Source organism: Helianthus annuus, chromosome 3, assembly GCF_002127325.2.
Source record: "Helianthus annuus cultivar XRQ/B chromosome 3, HanXRQr2.0-SUNRISE, whole genome shotgun sequence".
Classification (NCBI taxonomy): domain Eukaryota; kingdom Viridiplantae; phylum Streptophyta; class Magnoliopsida; order Asterales; family Asteraceae; genus Helianthus; species Helianthus annuus.
The window spans coordinates 27466587-27488071 of NC_035435.2; the positions used below are offsets into that span (position 1 = coordinate 27466587).

The 21485-nt window shown below is 41.4% G+C and overlaps 1 long non-coding RNA gene and 1 pseudogene across 1 annotated transcript; one reads left to right on the top strand and one right to left on the bottom strand.

Moving 5' to 3' along the window:
* Positions 1–3479: 3479 nt before the first annotated feature.
* Positions 3480–3572, bottom strand: LOC118490782 (annotated as a pseudogene).
* A 3599-nt stretch (positions 3573–7171) lies between these two features.
* LOC118490339 lies at positions 7172–9214 on the top strand. Its single transcript, XR_004889282.1, has 2 exons — positions 7172–7684; positions 8291–9214. It is a non-coding gene; the product is annotated as an uncharacterized LOC118490339 (long non-coding RNA).
* Positions 9215–21485: the final 12271 nt, after the last annotated feature.

Below are 21485 nucleotides of genomic sequence, written 5' to 3' on the forward strand. Positions count from 1 at the left end.
ATGACGCCACTCAGGAGATGTGTTGGCAGCGGTAAAGGTAGTGGGAACGGTAGGGTTGGAAGAAGTGGTGGCAGAATAGGCAGATGGAGTGTAGAACTGTGTTTGTTTTGGGTTTTGTCTTAGATTAGATGGTCTAGGACGAGGAGGTGGGGTTGGAAAGTTCGAGGATGGGCCGGTTTGAGGTTGAGTTGAGGCTGGTGGAGCCGAGTCAGCTTGAGCCGAGGCTGGTTCAGCTTGAGCCGAGGCTGATTGAGCTGAGGCTGGTTCGGACGAGGGTGGGTTGGAGTTTGAATGGTTTTGAGTGGTGGAGGGTGGTGATTGTGGGGCCGATTGTTCATCAGTGAAGCAAGGAGGTGGGTCTGGAAATATGGAGACGGGGGTGGGTATAGTTGGAGTAGGTGAAGGTTGGGGAGGGTTATAGGGAAAGACGTGTTCATTGAAACGAACGTACCGGGCAATGTAAATGCGCTCGGTGGCAAGATCGAAGCACCGATAACCGTGGTGAGATGGACTATAACCAAGAAAGACACATGGTGTAGAGCGGAAGTCCATTTTGTGATGGTTATAGGAGCGCAAGTAGGGAAAGCATTGACAACCAAAGACACGCAGGAAGGTGTAATCTGGTTTGCGGTTGTGGAGTTGTTGGTAAGGAGATTTATTGGAGGAAGTGCGGGAAGGAAGACGGTTTATGAGATAGACGGCTGTTTCAAAGGCGTAGTGCCAGAATCTTTGTGGGAGATTGGCTTGGGCTAGGAGGGTGAGACCTGTTTCAACAACGTGGCGATTTCGACGCTCAACGGTTCCGTTTTGGGCACTGGTATATGGACAAGAGCGTCGATGAATGATGCCAAGGGAGGTAAAAAAGGGTGATAAGTTTCGGAATTCTCCTCCCCAATCAGTTTGAACACTTTTAAGTTTGGTATTAAATTGTCTTTCGACCATGGTTAAGAAGTTTTTAAAAGTGGTATAGACATCAGATTTTTTTGTCAAGGGAAAGTACCACATAAAACGTGAATGATGATCAACGCATAATAGAAAAAATTGATAACCATCATTGGACAATGTGGGCGAGGGCCCCCAAACATCACAATATACCAAATCCAAAACATTATGGCTGCGAAAATTAGAAAGAGGTAAACAAAGTTTAGAAGATTTTCCTAATTGGCATGCAGTACATAAAGAAGAACAACGTTTGGTAGTAACGGGTAAAGAAAAACTGGAAATAACAGTATCAAAAGCACGTTGATGAGGATGACCGAGGCGTTGATGCCAAACAGTAGAGGGAGCTTTGATGGATGTGAATGCAAGCTTTGGAATGGACTTGAACCTGGGGAGGCGAAGAGTATAAAGACCGTTCTCACTTGGACCCGTTAGGAGGGTAGTGTGTGTAGACTCGTCCTTCACAACAAAAAAGGAAGAGTGAAATTCAAAGAAGACGTTATTTTCAAGACAAAATTGTTGGACAGATAAAAGGTTTTGTTTTAGGTTTGGTACATGTAGAATATTAGATAGATTAAAGGTTTTGTTGGGTGAGTAGAATTTTGAAGAGCCAATATGGAAAATAGGAAGAGGATTACCGTCGCCAACATGGAGTGAGTCATTACCGTGATAACATTCGGAGTGGTCAAGGCTTGACAAGTCAGGAGTTGCGGTCTGGTTGCAGCCGGTGTCAGGTTTCCACATATCATATTGTGATCCAACATCTGAAAAATTAGCAAAGTTCGCCTGAGTAGGCTGCCTAGATGAGGAAGAAGCTGGCTGATTAGGACATTGGGATGGAATATGACCTATCCCACACCTGTTGCAGTGACCGTACACCATTTGTTGTGTGGATGCCCATGAAAACTTGTTAGAAGGGCCAGTATCACGGCTGTCACGGTTCCTGTTGGAAGCACCACGTGAGTTACCTCGAAAATTACCACGGCGTTGGCCCCGGTTGCTGTTGGAGCCAGAAAAGGAGCGAGTAGTATAATTGGCTTGTGGTTGCGGGGTAGAGGATGAAAGAGGGTTGAGTTGATACCCCAGTTGATTGGCTAGAAGTTGAAGGTTAGAAAGTTGAGATTGGACAACATTGAGGTTGGGTTGATTGATTTCGGTTGAGGCTGCAAAAGCCTGTGGTGGGGCAGCAGTGTTTGATGGGCTGCGATGAACACTAAGCATGTAGTCGTGATCGTGAAGAAGACCATGAAGTTCGTTAAAAGCTACAGGTGGTTGCCGGGTCAAAAGATTAGATTTGAGGCCGTGGTATTCCTCCCTGAGGCCCGATATAACGAGCATAACAAGGTCTTTGTCCTTCATAGGTTCACCAATGTTTGCAAGGGCAGAGGCGTATTCCTGTGCTCGAGTGAGGTATTCGGTTGGTTTTTCATCTCCCTTCATCATTATTCTAAGAAGTTGGGTTTTTAAAGTGTACTCACGTGAAGAGGTGTTTGGAGCATAAGCACGTTCGGTTTGACCTTGAACATGCTGGAAGGCGGCTTCAGAAATGGTGGAGGTGAGGATCATGCGGATGTGGGCATCATTCGTTATCCAGTGGGGATAACTAGGGTTGTCAGATGTGGTGGAGCCTGATGTAACAGTTTTGGCTGGGCAGGGTATGGTTCCATCTATGTAACCGTATAGGTTGTTGCAGATGAAGAAGGGTTCGATCATGGCTTTCCAATGACCATAGTTTGTGGGTGTTAGGCTGAATGCGAATTTATGGGAGTTCAAGGTTGTTTTCTCTGTTGCAGTTAGGGCGGTGATGGCTGCCATGGGTGGAGTAAGGGCTGAAGAGAAGGCCGAAGGTTGGTCGGCTGCCGAATGTTGGTCGGCTGTTTAGATTAGGGTTTACTTGGCTCTGATACCAAGATAAACCGTGTATTGTTATTGATATTATTTGTGATACAAAGAAGACCTATAAATAGGAGCATGGCCTAGCTATTACAAGGAAAGTAAATCATGTACAATCAATGAAATAAATCAATGGTAAATAATATATGATCATGTAAATCTCTGCCTTTAATTCTGTCTAATAGAGGGGAAGAAACCGAAGTTGAAGGGTGAACATTTGTCGCATTTTAAGAGGCTGTGACCGTGTGACGATGAATGTCATTGCAATCAAGTGGATTTGAGCAAAGTTGAGATTGTCTGCATCCTGGCGGGGCAATCTGCATGGTTATGTGAACTAATTTTGTGTCTTTCACATTTAGCAATTTTTTGCTGATGTAAGCCTCATTTCACACCGCATGAAAAGATCTGCTAGTGGAATGTCTGAACCATTCAGACATCTACTCGCGAAACTAACAGTCTGAACCATTAAGTGTGCTGAAGCAGTAAGAGTAAGAGGTCTGAACCATTAAGAGTTCCATTAAGAGCTAAACAAACAGCCCCTTACAGATCTGAGCCGTTAATGAGAAATCATGTTGAATTTCGAGCTTAAAAGTCATAGAGAAAGGTAACATCACTAAGATGTCATGCAATGATGCAATATATACGACTTGAAGTCCGATTTTGACTTTATTAGTTTTGTTACTAAACTGTTAAAGAACAGATACTACACTTGATCTTAGCCAAAAGGCTGAGAAAGGCATGCATTAATTTTGTTACAGCTGATTATCTGATTTTGATTGTTCATCATTATCATTGGTAACGGAACAGTCAATTGTATATCTATACTTCTGCATCTGTGTTGGCGATGAAGATTTCGTTCTGCATATACTATATTATTATTCTGAGCATAATAATAAGTTAGCGGATGTTGTTGAAATGGGCCCGTATCTTGGCGGGGCAACACGGGTTGTGGTGCAGCCATGGCGGTGTCTGACTTGCTTTGTCCGCTTTCTTATTTGTAGATCTGAGCCCAAAAAACACAATTTGTTCTCGAATATTATTCTCACTCAGACGAAATGAGGCGATTTAAGAGGAGAAGGTTTTTAAGGGTGGTTGCCCTCCTCTGTCTAAAGTTCAATTTTGACTTTATTAAAAGTCAAACGTCGCTCTTTGAAGCCAAAGTTTGTTTTTTTTTCATGAATCAACAACATCATCATACTCAGTAAATCCCATCATACTCATGAATCAACAACCCTTTCATCTATTCTCAAACACAGAAAAACAGTTATGTCTGTTGCTGCTGCTGCTGCCAAACTTATTATTATTATTATTATTGTTGTTGTTGTTGTTGTTAATTACACGGATGCTCCTTTGGTATAAAAATTCGTGGATTAAGTTAAGTTGCTCCATTTCAATTTTAAGAGGCTGTGATGATTGAGTTTCAATGTGTCTGAGTGAAATCGAGCAAAGATGAGATTATCCGCATCTTGGCAGGGCAACCCAGGTGGTCATGTGATTGATTGAATGAGTTTGTGGTTTCACATGGCAACCGGTAGGTATGCACAAACAAAGATAAGATCCAAGATGTATTCAGGAATATTAATGTGGTATATACAAAGTTGCTCTAAACCAGTTTCATTTATGGTGGTCGGTAAATCCTTCCATTTCATTTCACCCTGTTTTCAATCGTGCTATTGTTTTTTGTAGCTTTGAAGTTGACATCGATGAACTTCTATGATATTGTTTATATTATCAATTGCGATTGTTGGTGTCTTCAGTCCTTTCATTGTTTGTGTGATCATATATGCTTCATGGGTTGGCTGCAAATCTTTCATATCGCGCATTAAGTTGATGCTTGCCTTGATTAGAAAATGAAGTTGATCACTTGGATGCAGTGTTTTAAGAGTCGCTAGGCGCTAGTCGGTCGGTGGGGTACCGATTAATCGGATTGAGATTTTTATATATAATTTTTAGTTATATATGTACACAAACATTTTTATATGTAATTTTGTAAAGTAGACATGTTTTAACCCCTCATTGGCCTATCTCTTTCTTTCTCTCTCTATATATATTTATGTATATATCTATCTATACCTCGGCGATGAAGATTTTGTTCTGCATATAATATATTATTCCGAGCATAATAATAATAAGTTAGCGGATGTTGTGTGAAATTGGGCACGTATCTTGGCAGGGCAACACGGGTTGTGATGCAGCCATGGCGGAGCCCCACCCTCTTTGTCCGCTTTCATATTTGCAGATCTGAGCCAAAAAACACACTTTGTTGTCGAATATTATTTTGACTCAGACAAAATGAGGCGATTTCAGAGGAGAAGGTTCTTAAGGGTGGTTGCCCTCCTCTTTCAAATTCCGATTTTGACTTTTTTTAGTCAAATATCCATTCTTTGAAGCCCATGATTTTCTTCACAAATCAACAACCCTTCATCTTTCAAAGATAACAGTTATTATTATTATTATTATTATTATTATTATTATTATTATTATTATTATTATTATTATTATTATTTACTAGAGTTAATTGCACGGTTGGTCCTGTAAAATCTTGAAATTGCTCCTAAAAAATTACATGGATGGTCCCTGTGATATATAACAAATTATAGATTAAAAAGTTCCATGTTTAAGAGGCTGTGATGATGAATTTCAATGCGGATGAGTGAAATCGGGCAAAGCTGAGATTATCCACATCTTGGTGGGGCAACCCGGATGGCCATGTGGTTTCACATGGCAACCGGTAAGTATGCAGCCATGCCGGATTTATCCACTTTTCTTGATTGTTTGCGGATCTGAGCCTCATTTCACACTTCAATTGATTATTTCGAGTTATGTTTAATGAGTAGTCTAGTGGGCTATAATTGTCCATCTTGGTGTTTGAACCCTCGCCCTCTAATACCTCTATAGACCAAATGCCCATTGCCGGTTTGTGCACCTCTATTGCCGATATAAATTCTGGGCGATGAAGATAATTTTCTGCGTTAAATTTTTCTGAGCTTTGGTTATTGGATGCTGGGTGAAACTCGGCTCGTAACTTGGCTTGGCAACACGATTTTTGTTGCAGCCATGGCGGTGGCCTCTCACCAGAAATCATGTTGAGGTTTTGAGATTAAGGTGCTGTTTGTTTTTTTCAGAGGTAAAATGTTTGTAGTCTGCGGACCACGGACCACATCTGTAGCAGACCGAGGTTGGTAAAAACATCACTAAAATGTCACGAAATGATGCAATATTTGCGACTTGAAGTCCGATTGTGACTTTATTAAATTTGTTACTAAACTGATAAGAATAGACACTACACTTGATCTTTAGCCATAAAGCCGAGAAAGTTATGCATTATTAGTGTATCTAAACATGATGCTTCTTGGCATAGTAAACTGCATGGCTATGTGAATGATTTTTGATCTGTCACATTGAATGCGGTAAGCTTGCAACCGTAGCTGATTTTATTCTGAGCATATAATATATTATAATTCTGAGCATAAATAATGATAAAAGTTAGCGGACATTGTGTGGAACAGTGGGCCTGTATCTTGGCGGGGCAACACGGGTTGTGGTGCAGCCATGGCGGTGTCTGACCCACTTTGTCCGCTTTCATATTTGCAGATCTGAGCCTAAAAACGCACTCTTTGTTCTCGAATATTATTTTGACTCAGACGAAATGAGGCGACTTCAGAGAAGAAGGTTTTTAAGGGTGGTGCCCTTCTCTTTCAAACTCCGATTTTGACTTTTTTTTAAGTCAAATATCCGTTTTTTGAAGCCCATGATTTTCTTCATAAATCAACAACCCTTCATCTTTCAAAGATGACAGTTCTTATCTATACTATCTATACTATATATATAATGCATATTCGAAGGGCAGATTTGGTCATTTGCCACTTTTTCGACATGTACAAGTCCTGAAAGCATGTTGTGCAATGCTCTAAAGCACAGATGGATTTCAAAGCTTTCATACACCCTGAAATCTCATGGGCGGGATTTTTGAAGCAGCGGCTATGGTAGATGTGGTATGATGGTGGAGCTATTAAATTGATGAGGTTTTGGTTCGGATTCATGACTTCATTCAGGTAATCTAGGGTTTTGTAAGTGGATCTGTCATCCTTGCTTATACATAAACACAAAATTTCTAGGTTTTTCTATGTTTTTGAGTTCTTGCCCTAATTTTATAAATATAATTAACCCCCTTTTTTCATGCCTTCTATTTTTCAGTTTTGATGCTAGGGTCAAATACCAGATGTGAGCAGTTTTGAGTTGCTTGGGTTCTGTCACAAACCCAGGCGGCACCGATGCCAGAGAGTAGTCCGTTGATGATGATGAGTTCTTCGGTGAGCATTTCCCTCTTTCATTCTTAATAAATTCTTCGATGCACACTGTTCTTTGCTGATTTATTGAATCTAGAATGTAATTTTGTGTTTGAGCGTAAAAATTTTGTTATAATTTGCGTTTGTTGTTAGCTAATTTTGGATTTTGTAGGTTCGTACTTTTCTAGGGTTTCAAAATATTCAACTCATTTCCATCTTTGAATTTATCTAATTGGTATGCCGATGCATTACTGATAAGAGTTGGGTTATGAATATAGCTCAAATCTATAGGAGATAACATATTGGTTGGTATAATCGCCCGTGTTTATGTCAAGCTTTAATTTAGATGGTAATTGGTTAGGATTTTAGCTTCCTGTAGACTCCAACCTGGATTAAATACTATCAAACATTCAATACCATCATCAATACCATGGTGGTTATGAACTTGTGCAATTGTACATGTACTAATGACCTTTTTTAAACAGGCGAGACCCCACTTTAATTCGATACAGAGCTTTATTACATATCTAGCTGCTTAAAACTGAAGATCAAACAAATATATGGTAGGTAACTGGCTCGGTCTTGGTCTTTTCGGGTTGGGTCCGTTCAAGACTGAATATGTATACTTTTAGGCTTAAATGTTTCACATTTTGGGTTTACTCGGACTGAATTCACCCCAAAATTAAGAGTTTAAGACTAAACAGAATATGCATAATTTAGATTAATCTGAGTTGCATGTTGTTAGATTCTTGCAGATTTCAACTTGAACCCGACCCGTTAGTTATACTTGTTAGCTAGATGCGTCAACTCATTTTTACTACCGAAATCCATTTAAGCCTGACCCAAACCTGTTTATTTCTCTTCTGGTTGGCATAATTCGACCCTGTTATGTTTTCTTTGGCCGCTAAATACACACAAAACCAACTCTTATGAGGCTTAAATCCGTGTCATTTCTTCATGATATATTGATAAGTAGAGGTGGGATCTACTGTAACTAAATGTTGTAGGACCAAATTCGACCTATTTCTGTTACGTGTAAACCTGAATCCTACCTGTTTTTTAAACAGGTCATGTAAGTTGACCTAAACCCATCGTATATACCGCGTTGCTCATCTCTTCCTTTCTTGTTGGCGTGTGTTCATTAACGTCGTTTTTTTCTCTGTTTTCAGGTATTTGTTACTGCTGACCGCACCTTTTTGCCCTTCAAGAACTGTTTTCTTATTATCCCTTTCTAATAACATCCCCGTTAGCACTACCGGCCGACGTTTATACATCTGTGTTGATTTATTTGACAAAAACCTAAGAGGACAGTGATTGAAGAGCAGGAATGCAGAGATCTGGGTCCCACTGTCGATTTTACACCTATCAGTCCATAATTTCAATTTTTGTCTGTTGAAGATGATTTGATGAGTTTTAAAGGCTGTGATGATCAATTTCAATGCTTTTGAGTGAAATCCAGCAAAGATGAGATTGTCCGCATCTTGGCATGGCAACCAGTAGGTATGCAGCCATGGCGGATTTATCCACTCTGTTCGATTGTTACAGATCTGAGCCTCATAATCGTTTTATAACATCGACAACAGTACTGGTATACACCTGTCATGTTTTCTGGTTTTGGTACATTCAATGATGCCAGCACTGAACGCACAAAAGCGGTACGATTGCTGGTTGGTTTTGACTTACTTGGCCGAAACCAAGCAGGTTTTGCTCAAAATCCGGTTTGTGCACCTCTACAATCAACCGTCACTTTATAAGTATACAAGATTAATTGTTGGAATTCACATGGCTTGCTTGGAAACTGGCCGGAATTTAGAGGTTTTGGTCGGAATATACAAGTTTTTTGCCGGAATCGCCGATTATTGGTTGGCCGACTAGCGATTAATAGACTGATTAACGAAAAATTACTCGGTTACTGGCCGACTAGTCGCCGCCTAGTCGCGATTTTTACAACACTGCTTTATATAGTGCTGGATGTTGTCATAGTTGTCAATAGCGATCGCTATAGCGCGCTACCCTATTATTGTTGTAGCGATGGATAGCGAGAATATCGACACTTATTTATTTATTTTTTTTATATAAATAGCAATTAAATATAGGAGTAAATTGCCATTTTAGTCCCTGAGTTTTGTCCAAATTTGCCATTTTAGTCCAAATAGTTTTTTTTTTTGCATCTGGGGTCCTGACTTTTCCCTTTTGTTGCCATTTTGATCACATACACTAACTCCATCCAAAAACACCATCTTTAACCAGGGGTATTTTGGGGATTTTCATTTTAAATGTTTTCAATTGCCATTTTGATCCAATTCCAAAAAATCAAAAAAATTTCAAAAAATCAAAAAAATTCCAAAAAATTCTAAAAAATCATAGAAATTCTAAAAAATTCTAAAAAATCCAAAAAATCTGTTTCGGCGCGAACCGTTTCGAACCCGAACCGTTTCGAGCTGAACCGTTTCGAACCCGAACCGTTTCGAGCTGAACCGTTTCGACGCGAACCGTTTCGACGCGAACCGTTTCGACCCGTACCGTTTCGAGCTGAACCGTTTCGAGCTGAACCGTTTCTACGCGAACCGTTTCGACCCGTACCGTTTCGACCCGAACCGTTTCGAGCTGAACCGTTACGACGAGAACCGTTTTTACCCGTTCCGTTTCGAGCTGAACCGTTTCGACGCGAACCGTTTCGACGCGAACCGTTTCGACGCGAACCGTTTCGAGCGACCGTTTCGAGCTGAACCGTTTCGAACCGAACCATTTCAAGCTGAACCGTTTCGAACCGAACCGTTTCGAGCCAAACCGTTTCGAGCCGAACCGTTTCTAGCTGAACCGTTTCGAGCCGAACCGTTTCTAGCCGAACCGTTTCGAGCTGAATCGTTTCAACGCGATCCGTGCCTCGAAACGGTACGGGTCGAAACGGTTCAGCTCGAAACGGTACGGGTCGAAACAGTTCAACTCGAAACGGTTCGGTTCGCGTCGAAACGGTTCGGTTCGAAACGGTTCGGCTCGAAACGGTTCGGCTCGAAACGGTTTGCGTCGAAACGGTACGGGTCGAAACGGTTCGCCTCGAAACGGTTCGGGTCGAAACGGTTCGCGTCGAAACGGCTCAGCTCGAAACGGTTCGGGTCGAAACGGTTCGGGTCGAAACGGTTCGGGCTCGAAACGGTTCGCGCCGAAACATTTTTTGTATTTTTTTAGAATTTATATTATTTTTTAGAATTTTTATTATTTTTTAGAATTTTTTTGATTTTTTGGAATTGGATCAAAATGGCAAATTGAAAACATTTAAAATGAAAATCCCCTAAATACCCCTGGTTAAAGATGGAGTTTTTGGATGGAGTTAGTGTATATGATCAAAATGGCAACAAAAGGGAAAAGTCAGGGACCCAGAGGCAAAAAAAAACTATTTGGACTAAAATGGCAAATTTGGACAAAACTCAGGGACTAAAATGGCAATTTACTCTAAATATAGTTATAAAATAGTTGGATTTTAGGTTTTTGTTAGAGTAAATTGCCATTTTAGTCCCTGAGTTTTGTCCAAATTTGCCATTTTAGTTCAAATAGTTTTTTTTTTGCCTCTGGGTCCCTGACTTTTCCCTTTTGTTGCCATTTTGATCACATACACTAACTCCATCCAAAAACACCATCTTTAACCAGGGGTATTTTGGGGATTTTCATTTTAAATGTTTTCAATTGCCATTTTGATCCAATTCCAAAAAATCAAAAAAATTTCAAAAAATCAAAAAAATCCAAAAAATTCTAAAAAATCATAGAAATTCTAAAAAATCCAAAAAATCGGTTTCGGCGCGAACCGTTTCGAACCCGAACCGTTTCGAGCTGAACCGTTTCGACGCGAACCGTTTCGACCCGTACCGTTTCGAGCTAACCGTTTCTACGCGAACCGTTTCGACCCGTACCGTTTCGACGAGAACCGTTTCGACGAGAACCGTTTTGACCCGTTCCGTTTCGAGCTGAACCGTTTCGACGCGAACCGTTTGTATTTTGATGCATAAAACCCATTGGGTTTGTTTAATGCATGAAAGGCTATGGTGATAAATTCCAGTGATTTCTCTAGGCATTCGAACAAATTTGAGATTATCTGCATCTTGGCAGGGCAACTCGGATGGTAAAATGTGAAACAAAGATTTATATCTCTCTGTTTTGCATTGCATCTAGCAAGTTTGCAGCCATGGCGTTGTGTCTCTTTTGTTTGATTTCTTACAGATCTGAGCCTCATAATGAATGTACTGGATCATGTTGAGCCGATGATTTTTGTACAGAAACCAAAAGCATACATATTTATTTATTGATTGAGAAAGGGTACACAAAATTGGAGGTTTTAAGCAAAGTTGGGATTAACCTCACCTTGGCGGGGCACACTATAAACAGTTCACCGTATTGTTGCTGCTGTTGATCACATAGTATTAGGGGGAAGGGGGTGGTTATCACTTGAAAAAATTCCATCAGTCACAACATCCAATCAAGTTCCGTCATGTCATGAATCATTATTCCATCACTCACAACCTTAATTCAACCTAAAAACTCCATTCCCGAGCCCCAATTCAGCCCGAAATGGTTCCGTGAAGTCTCGAAACCTCCAGTAACATTCCGTAATGTTCCTACCCAGGTTATTCTAATGAGTTAACCATAATCCCTTCCCGTTCCCAACTAAGAGTATAAATATCGAAATTCTTAAATTACTTACTTGCATAGCGCCTCGAACGAAAACACCTTCATACGAGCTTTCGGTTTGAGTTCAAGTATTTTAACTTTGATACTTGAATCCCTCAAACCTAGTCTCTGATACCAACTTGTAAGGACTAAAATTTCTTATTAAAAACATAGGAACTTAAACCATAAAAAGAAACAGGTCAAACATACAACTTAGAAAAATCAACCATAAACCTTAACTTAAAGAAAACAAGTTAACATGTCATAAAAGTTAACATCCAAAATCCGAAGAAACAACATAAACATAGATGACAAGAGTTCTAAATCCTTCTTAAAGATAAGTATTTACAAAAGACTAAAACATAACTTAGAAGTTTCCATCAAAAGTTTTGACCCATTTATCAAGTATCATAGCGGAAGCATGCTAGTCGGTGTGTCCATTCCAACATGGCATGGCCTATCAAGATGATTTACCTACATCCAATGTAAACAATTAGTCAATATAACTCAAACAATCTTATAGTTCGAACCTTTACTCAGACTTGATAGAATCATTACAAGTATTCATTCAATACACTTTCTAACGGAATTCGACATCATTCTTTTACTATGTTTTATACTTGATCATTCTTTTACAATGTTTTATACTTGATCAAACGTAAACTTTTCGAACTCGACATGTGACCCAATTCTACTCGTTCCACCCATATCACATTACAAACTTTTACATAAACTCAACTGATATTTGCAAATAACGAAGCTAGGATAATAACATATCATAAACATTACACATTACTAAAATCCATAAGTGTAAGAACTTAGCTTTGTCGTTGTTTGTTTGCGATCCGGAATGGCTTGAACCTTCTTCCTTAACTCCTACAATCCAAATCACACACTTTAATCTCACATTATCCTATTCATTATGTTCTTAATATATTCAAATTAGCAACTATTAACTCCCAATTCTAACCATTTAACATTGTAATATTATATGATCATTTCATTCAAGTATTATTACAAACACTTGGTGTGCATACCATTTTCAAAGCATAATGTACAAGTGTCATATGCATAATTTTACTAAATCATATCAAGATTAACAAGAACATTGAATTCAATTGAATTTTCATATATCCTTCCATCTAATTCAATTCCAAAACTAACAAGTTATCATTATGTGCATCATCATACATGACCCTTATACTAATTTAATTCATCATTGCATCTCATAACATCCCTATTTTATTTTAAGGGGGTTTTCATTTCTAATCATAAGGAACATCAAAATTCAAGTACAATTCAGCTTTTACATAATGATTCTATCAAATATTCATACTAAACTTCATTCAATTTCCCTGTTTGATTATAAGCCACTTATGAAAGTTCATCAAATCGTAAAATTCAACTTACCTCTTGTTAGATTAGCTTGGATGAACGATTCTATGTATTCATGCAGTAATTTAAGCCAAGATTTTCCTTCAATTTCTTTATTTTGTGAAGATGAGGGTTTTCCCCTCTTCTTTTCTTGTTCCCGGCAACACCTACACACACTCTATGTGTGTGGTGTGTTTTTTGTTTATTTTATATAATTAACTTTCATTCTTTTCACATTTGACCCCTCAAGTATGAACACTTATTTTAAATGGTCAAACACTTATTCTTTTTAGTTAAAGTTCTAATTTACCACGCTCCTAGTTATTTCTAGTAGCATACTATAGCAATATATATAAATGCAAATAATTAGATTTTGGGGCGTTACAAAACGGGCTTTAGAAATGCATTTAGGCCGAACAAAAGACTAGGAACGCAATACTAGGCTTTAGGCCCAACCTAACACACACACACACACACACTAACACCTCGTTTCACACACACTCACTCTTTCTCCTCCCAATATTTTCTCTCTCTCAATAATGGCTGGCGACCGGCCGACGCGGCAGCGCCACCATCGTCGGTGGCGGCCGTCCGGCGAGCGATTTTCCAGGCAAACACCTCTTCCCCACTAATTTGGACCTCCCCGGCGCGTTGGTGGTGTCTGTTTTTAGGATTCCAAGCCGTTTGGGCTCGGGAGCAACTTCGGCGAGGTTCCGGTCAACTTTCCGGCGAACCCGTTTTGAAAGTTTCTTTCCATGCATGTTTAGATCTGTGACAACCTGTATTCCAGAACCTTTCTTTGTGTTTTGAATGTAACTTATTTGAACTTTTCGTGACTAGTTGGTGTATTTGATTTCTATGGAATGAACTTATATGGTTATGTGTTATATAATTGTATTATGTATAGTAAAAATGGATTACACAAAAGGGTTCGACCCCACACTCTAAACACAACCGCACCATACACCTCTCGGCCCAACTCCACTATGCTTGACTCAAGACCAAAGATACAACCCAAGATGGGTTCGGCCCGCCCACTCCTCTCATACGCATAATACACAAGGGGTAGTGTATTATCCTCATATTTGCAACTCAAGAAAACACCAAACCCTAAGCTTTCTCTCTCTCTCTCCCTTTGTTCGACGGCATCACCTCTCACCTGAAGCCCTCCATCTCAATCAAGCTTGTCACATCACACGATTCGGTTAGTGTTACATCTTTGTTAGTTGACATGATCTCGATTTCTATATGACAACTAGGGTTTCATGCTAGTGATGTTTATTAATGAGATTATATTGTGAAATCGGACATGCTAGTGATGTTTATTAATGAGATTATATTGTGAAATCGGAACATGTGTTTAGATGAATAGATGATATACAAGCAGCTTTGGTTCGGGTATTGCATGATGTTCGTGTGGCTAGGTTTGATGCCATAATCGATGATTGTATGTTGTGTGATGATTGGTGTTGTGACCAACTGATGATTGTTTGGTCTAGCTCAATGATTTCAGGATTATTTGATTGGCCATGATGTAAGGTTACATGCTAGTCCTTGAATTTGTTAATCAGATGATTCAATTGAATGTGTAATGGTTGTTCATGATTAGAGAAATATTTAAGGTGCATGATTGTTGAATAATTGTGATTTGATCTGATTTGTGAAACTGCCAAAAAAATTGTTTACTGATGTTACAGAAATAAATGAGCTGTGATTAAGGAAGTTTGTTACACCTTCTAATCTCGACAAGGGTTGCGAGTCGAGAACCCACGGTCTCGACTCGAGACCACGCATCATCATCACACAGACAAGACTCGAGACCTCGGATGCGGGTCTTGTTGCGACTCGAGACCTGACTCGAGAACACCCACTCTCGAGTGTTAAGTGCATAACTCGAGACCTCTAGTTACGACCCAAGAACACCTAGACGTCACACCGAGACCACACCGTCTCGACTCGAGATCCTTAGTCTCGACTCGAGACCACATGACTGTACATTCTGTTTGGGCTTGTATGATGTTACTGGACTATACATTTGAGCTTTGTTTGGCTACGTGGGTAACACTGTTAATCTCGTATACATGCACTGTTACTGTGAACTGCCATGATCACTACTTGTATACAATACGTGTAGAACATATTCGATCATATTTAAACACGAACCTGACTTGTATAGTACACCTATGTTAGGACGTGGTTGACCACAATATAGCTTGATTGACCTTTCTGTGTATCTGCCGAGCAAACCAAGGTGAGTTCACACTCATACCAAGGCATAGGATTCCCGATGGGTAGGGAATGGGATTGAAGAAATGGGATTGATCAATTACTTTTACTTACACTGTTACTAGACTATCTACCATCGTCCTCGGATGCGAAGGACCCATACGTAAAACCTACGGATACCTGTACTTACCCCTGTCCTCAGGTTGCGACGGACACTTACGTAAAACCTACGTAAACATATACTCACTACTGCCTCGGGCTGTGAAGAGCACTTACGTAAAACCTACGTAAACCCCCGTGTACCACTGTCCTCAGGTTAAGAAGGACACTTACGTAAAACCTACGTAAAAACTCGTACGTACTACTGTTCTCGGGATTAGAAGAACACTTATGGTTACATCCAGTCTAGTACACACACACATGGGAAGCCCCCACTAAATGAACATACAATTTGAACATACAATTGACTTAGTAAATAAGGCATGGTGATGCAACGAACTTACTATTACGAACTTACTTACTGTGAACTCGCTCAACTAGTTGTTGATTCTCTGTTACATGCCTTGCAGGACCATAGGTACTCATGGAGCTTGCACGGGAGGCGCGATCGTTGTGGGCACATGGACTGTTGAGTTCCATGTCATACATTTACATTTTTGTTAACTTAATACTTATGTTTGGGTTTTCACAATTATGCTTCCGCTATACTTTAACTATGTTTGGTTTTGACCACCTTTTATATTGACGGGTTGAATTTTATTTAATACTTGCAATGTTCAATATGATTGGTGGCTTGATCTTGGTCATGTCACGCCTCCATGCGGTGGTACTCCGCGTGTGGCTTTTGGGGGTGTGACAGATTGGTATCAGAGCCATTGGTTATAGCGAACTTGGTTTTAATAAGGGGAACATGTTTTTATTAAAACCAGACTATAACCTGTACAGTGCTCAACGATCCACAACGACGCCTCGCTCCACGTGCAAGACTCAACATTCTAGGTAATATGGTATATGTTTTATTGCCTACTTGCTAGATTACATAGAACTTTGCTCATGGTATGCTTAGATACACATAACCATTATTGCTTGAGAACATTTGTGTGCTTACTCTCTTCTGTCATCGCACTTCTCGCGAACCTCTCTCACTTATGTCCCCTTTGATATGAAGATCATGAGTGGACGCGTTAACCTGACACAAGCCCAGTTAATGGCTCTCATTAACGAACAAGTTGCTGCGGCACTTGCAGCCGCCCAAGCAGGAGGTCAACACGTTCAGCAACCTGTTTGCACTTTCAAGAATTTCATGGACTGTCGTCCAAGCACGTTCAGTGGCACTGAAGGAGCAGTCGGACTCCTCCATTGGTTTGAAAAACTCGAGTCCGTATTTGAGATGTGTGAATGCCCTGAGGCTCTCAGGGTGAAGTACGCCACTGGTACTCTAGAAGGCATTGCGCTGACTTGGTGGAATGCGCAAGTTCAGATTTTAGGATTGGCAGCTGCTAACGCCATTCCTTGGAATAATTTCAAGGAACTTATCAAGCGGGAATACTACACACATGATGACATCCACAAGTTAGAAGTGGAGTTCTTTCATTTGAAAATGACGGGGTCGGAAATTGAGGCTTATACCAAACGGTCGAACGAGCTGGCCATCTTGTGTCCAACTATGGTGGACCCTCCACTCAAGCGCATTGAGTTGTATCTCAAGGGTCTAGCGCCAGAAATCCAGAGCCATGTGACATCGGCCAACCTTGATAATATCCAGGATATTCAACGTCTTGCACATCGCCTCACGGATCAGGCAGTGGAACAGAACAGGCTGCCAAAACGTATCAGTGCAACTACTACCGCTACCACTTCTGTTACTCCTGCTACTCCCAGTGACAACAAGCGGAAATGGGATGGGGATTCCAGCAAGGGTTCAGCCACAGTTCAGTCTCAAGTTCAGCAGCGAAAGACTGACAACTATCAGAGCCCTGGTCAGCAAACTTCGGGCAATCAGGGAAGGGGTGTGTATCGAGGAAATCACCCAAGGTGCAACAATTGTAACAGACACCACAGTGGCCAGTGCAACAAGGGTCGTTGTCAGAGGTGTCTCAAGATGGGTCATGAGGCCAAGGATTGTAGGAGCCCACGGCCTGTAACTCAGAATCAGCAGCAACAGCAAGCGCCGCAGAATCAACAACAGGGTAACAAGGGATGTTTTCATTGTGGCGCTGAAGGTCACTTCAAGAGACACTGCCCCCAGTTAAACCGAAACCAGAACAACAACAACAACAACAATAGCCAAGATGGGAACAACAACGGGGGAAATAACAATGATGGGAACAACGGCGCTAAGGGTCGTGCATTTGTGCTGGGGCAGGGTGACGCAAGGAACGATCCTAACATGGTTATGGGTAAGTTCCTTCTCGACAACTTTTATGTTACTGTATTATTTGATTCGGGTGCGGATACCAGTTATATGTCTCTGAAAGTTAGACAAATGCTCAAATGTACACCCACACTTTTGAACACTAAGCATGTCATAGAGTTAGCGAATGGTAAAAGTCTAGAGGCCACACACATAGTTCAGGGTTGTAATCTTATCCTCGCTGGTCAGACTTTCTCTATCGATCTCATTCCTATGGCTCTGGGTAGTTTCGACATCGTCATTGGTATGGATTGGTTATCCCAACAGCGAGCAGAGATCTTATGCAAGGAGAAAATAGTCCGTATTCCCCGTTCTGGTAAAGAACCTCTCAAAGTTCAAGGCGACAAGAGTGGTGCCGTAGTTGGCATCATCTCCTTCCTGAAGGCCCAGAAGTGTTTACGAAAGGGGCACACTGCCATTTTGGCACTTGTTACTGATGCATCAACGAAAGAGAAGAGGTTAGAGGATATCCCTGTTGTACACGATTTTCCTCAAGTGTTTCCTGAAGATTTACCTGGGCTACTGCCTTATCGCCAGGTCGAATTCCAGATTGAACTAGCTCCTGGAGCAGCACCCATAGCTCGCGCACCGTATCGCCTAGCTCCAACTGAACTGGAAGAACTGTCCAAACAATTACAAGAACTCTTGGATAAGGGTTTCATTCGTCCTAGCTCTTCGCCTTGGGGAGCTCCAGTATTGTTTGTAAAGAAGAAAGATGGAACTTTCAGGATGTGTATAGATTATCGCGAGCTCAACAAGGTGACAGTGAAGAATCGCTATCCTCTTCCACGAATTGATGATTTGTTCGATCAGTTGCAAGGATCGAGCTACTACTCAAAGATAGATCTGAGGTCAGGCTACCATCAGCTGAGAGTCCGGGATGAGGACGTCTCCAAAACAACATGTAGAACTCGCTACGGCCACCACGAGTTTCTTGTCATGCCATTCGGGCTAACGAACGCACCGGCAGTCTTCATGGATCTTATGAACAGAGTGTGCAAGCCTTATTTAGACAAGTTTGTAATTGTCTTCATCGACGACATCCTGATCTACTCCAAGAGTCAGGAGGAACACGAGCAGCATTTGCGACTCATTCTGAAGCTCCTTCGAACAGAACAGTTATACGCCAAGTTTTTGAAATGCGACTTCTGGCTTCGCGAAGTCCACTTTTTAGGCCACGTGGAAAACAAGGACGGGATTCATGTGGATCCATCCAAGGTAGACTCGATCAGGAACTGGCCTGCGCCTCGCACACCAACAGAAATTCGCCAATTCTTGGGTTTGGCAGGTTATTACAGGAGGTTTATCAAGGATTTTTCCAAGATTGCACAACCGCTTACACTACTGACATAGAAGGGTGTCACCTACTGTTGGGGTAGTACTCAGGAAACAGCTTTTCAGCACTTAAAAGATAGGCTCTGCAGTGCGCCTATTCTCTCATTGCCAGAAGGCACGGACGATTTTGTGGTTTATTGTGATGCATCCATTCAGGGTCTTGGATGTGTGTTAATGCAACGTGACAAGGTCAATGCTTATGTGTCACGTCAACTTAAGGTTCATAAACGGAACTATACTACGCACGATTTAGAGCTGGGAGCTGTTGTTTTTGCACTTAAGATATTGCGACACTAACTGTACGGTACCAAGTGCACTATCTACACCGATCACAGGAGTCTCGAGCATATCTTCAAGCAGAAGGAATTGAACATGCGTCAACGTCGATGGGTTGAGCTACTTAATGATTACGAATGTGCCATCAAGTACCATCCGGGCAAAGCCAATGTTGTGGCTGACGCCCTCAGTCAAAAGGATACTACGCCTAGGCGCGTACGAGCACTACAACTTACTATTCAGTCTGGTCTTCCTGCTCAGATACGAGATGCTCGGGTAGAAGCATTAAAACTAGAAAACGTCAGGGCTGAAGCCTTACGTGGCTCAAGGCAACGATTAGAACGAAAGGAAGACGACGCCTATTACGTAACGGGGCGTATTTGGGTCCCAATATATGGCAACTTACGCGAGCTTGTAATGGACGAAACACATAAGTCTCGCTACTCGGTACATCCAGGTTCGGATAAAATGTACCACGATCTCAGAACTACGTATTGGTGGCCTAGCATGAAAGCTCACATAGCAACAAACGTTAGCAAGTGCTTGACTTGTGCGAGAGTCAAGTCGGAATACCAGAAACCATCAGGCCTACTTCAACAACCAAAGATACCACAATGGAAATGGGAGGAAATTTCCATGGACTTTGTTACTGGCCTGCCTAGATCTTAATGTGGGAACGATACCATTTGGGTGATCGTGGATCGACTCACTAAGACTTCCTGGCTATTAAGGAAACGGATAAGTTCTCCACTCTAGCAGACGTATATCTTAAGGAAGTTGTCTCAAGGCACGGAGTGCCGACCTCTATTATCTCTGATCGAGATGCACGATTTACTTCAGAACTTTGGCAAGCAATGCACAAATCTTTTGGCTCTCGATTAGACATGAGCACAGCTTACCACCCTCAGACGGATGGGCAGTCTGAGCGCACTATCCAGACTCTAGAAGACATGCTTCGGGCGTGTGTTATTGATTTCGGCAACAGCTGGGAAAAGCATCTCCCGTTAGTGGAGTTCTCGTACAATAACAGTTACCGTACCAGCATCCAAGCCGCTCCATTCGAGGTATTGTACGGACGTAAATGCCGATCACCTCTCTGTTGGGCAGAGGTGGGGGATAGTCAAATCACAGGTCCAGAAATGGTAGTTGATGCTACTGAACGGATTGCACAAATACGGCAACGCATGGCGGCGGCTCGTGACCGTCAGAAAAGTTATGCTGATAAGCGCGGGAAACCACTCGAGTTCCAAATTGGGGATCGAGTACTACTCAAAGTCTCACCCTGGAAGGGTGTGGTTCATGTTGGCAAACGGGGTAAACTTAATCCATGGTATGTCAGACCGTTCGAAATCATATAAAGAATAGGCAAAGTGGCCTACAAACTAAACCTACCAGCAGAACTCGGTGCAGTTCACAACGTTTTCCACGTGTCGAATATGAAGAAGTGTCTGTCAGATGAGACCCTCATAGTTCCTTCGAAGGAGCTCACTATCAACGAATAGTTGTGATTCGTCGAGGAACCTGTCGAAATCACGGACCGGGATGTTAAGGTCCTCAAGCACACCAGAATACCTCTTGTACGAGTTCGTTGGAACTCCCGTCGTGGCCCAGAGTTCACCTGGGAACGCGAAGACCAAATGAAACAAAAGTATCCCCAACTGTTCGGAAACAGTATAACCACTACTGAGGCTGAAGCTACTGCGGAATTTCGGGACGAAATTCCAAACCAACGGGGGGAGGATGTGACACCCCAGGAAAACCATGCAACTTAACTAGCTTCCTCAGTGAGTACGTACCAAATTTCGGGACGAAATTTCTTTCAACTTGGGGATAATGTGACAACCCGTATTCCAGAACCTTTCTTTGTGTTTTGAATGTAACTTATTTGAACTTTTCGTGACTAGTTGGTGTATTTGATTTCTATGGAATGAACTTATATGGTTATGTGTTATATAATTGTATTATGTATAGTAAAAATGGATTACACAAAAGGGTTTGACCCCACACTCTAAACACAACCGCACCATACACCTCTCGGCCCAACTCCACTATGCTTGACTCGAGACCAAAGATACAAC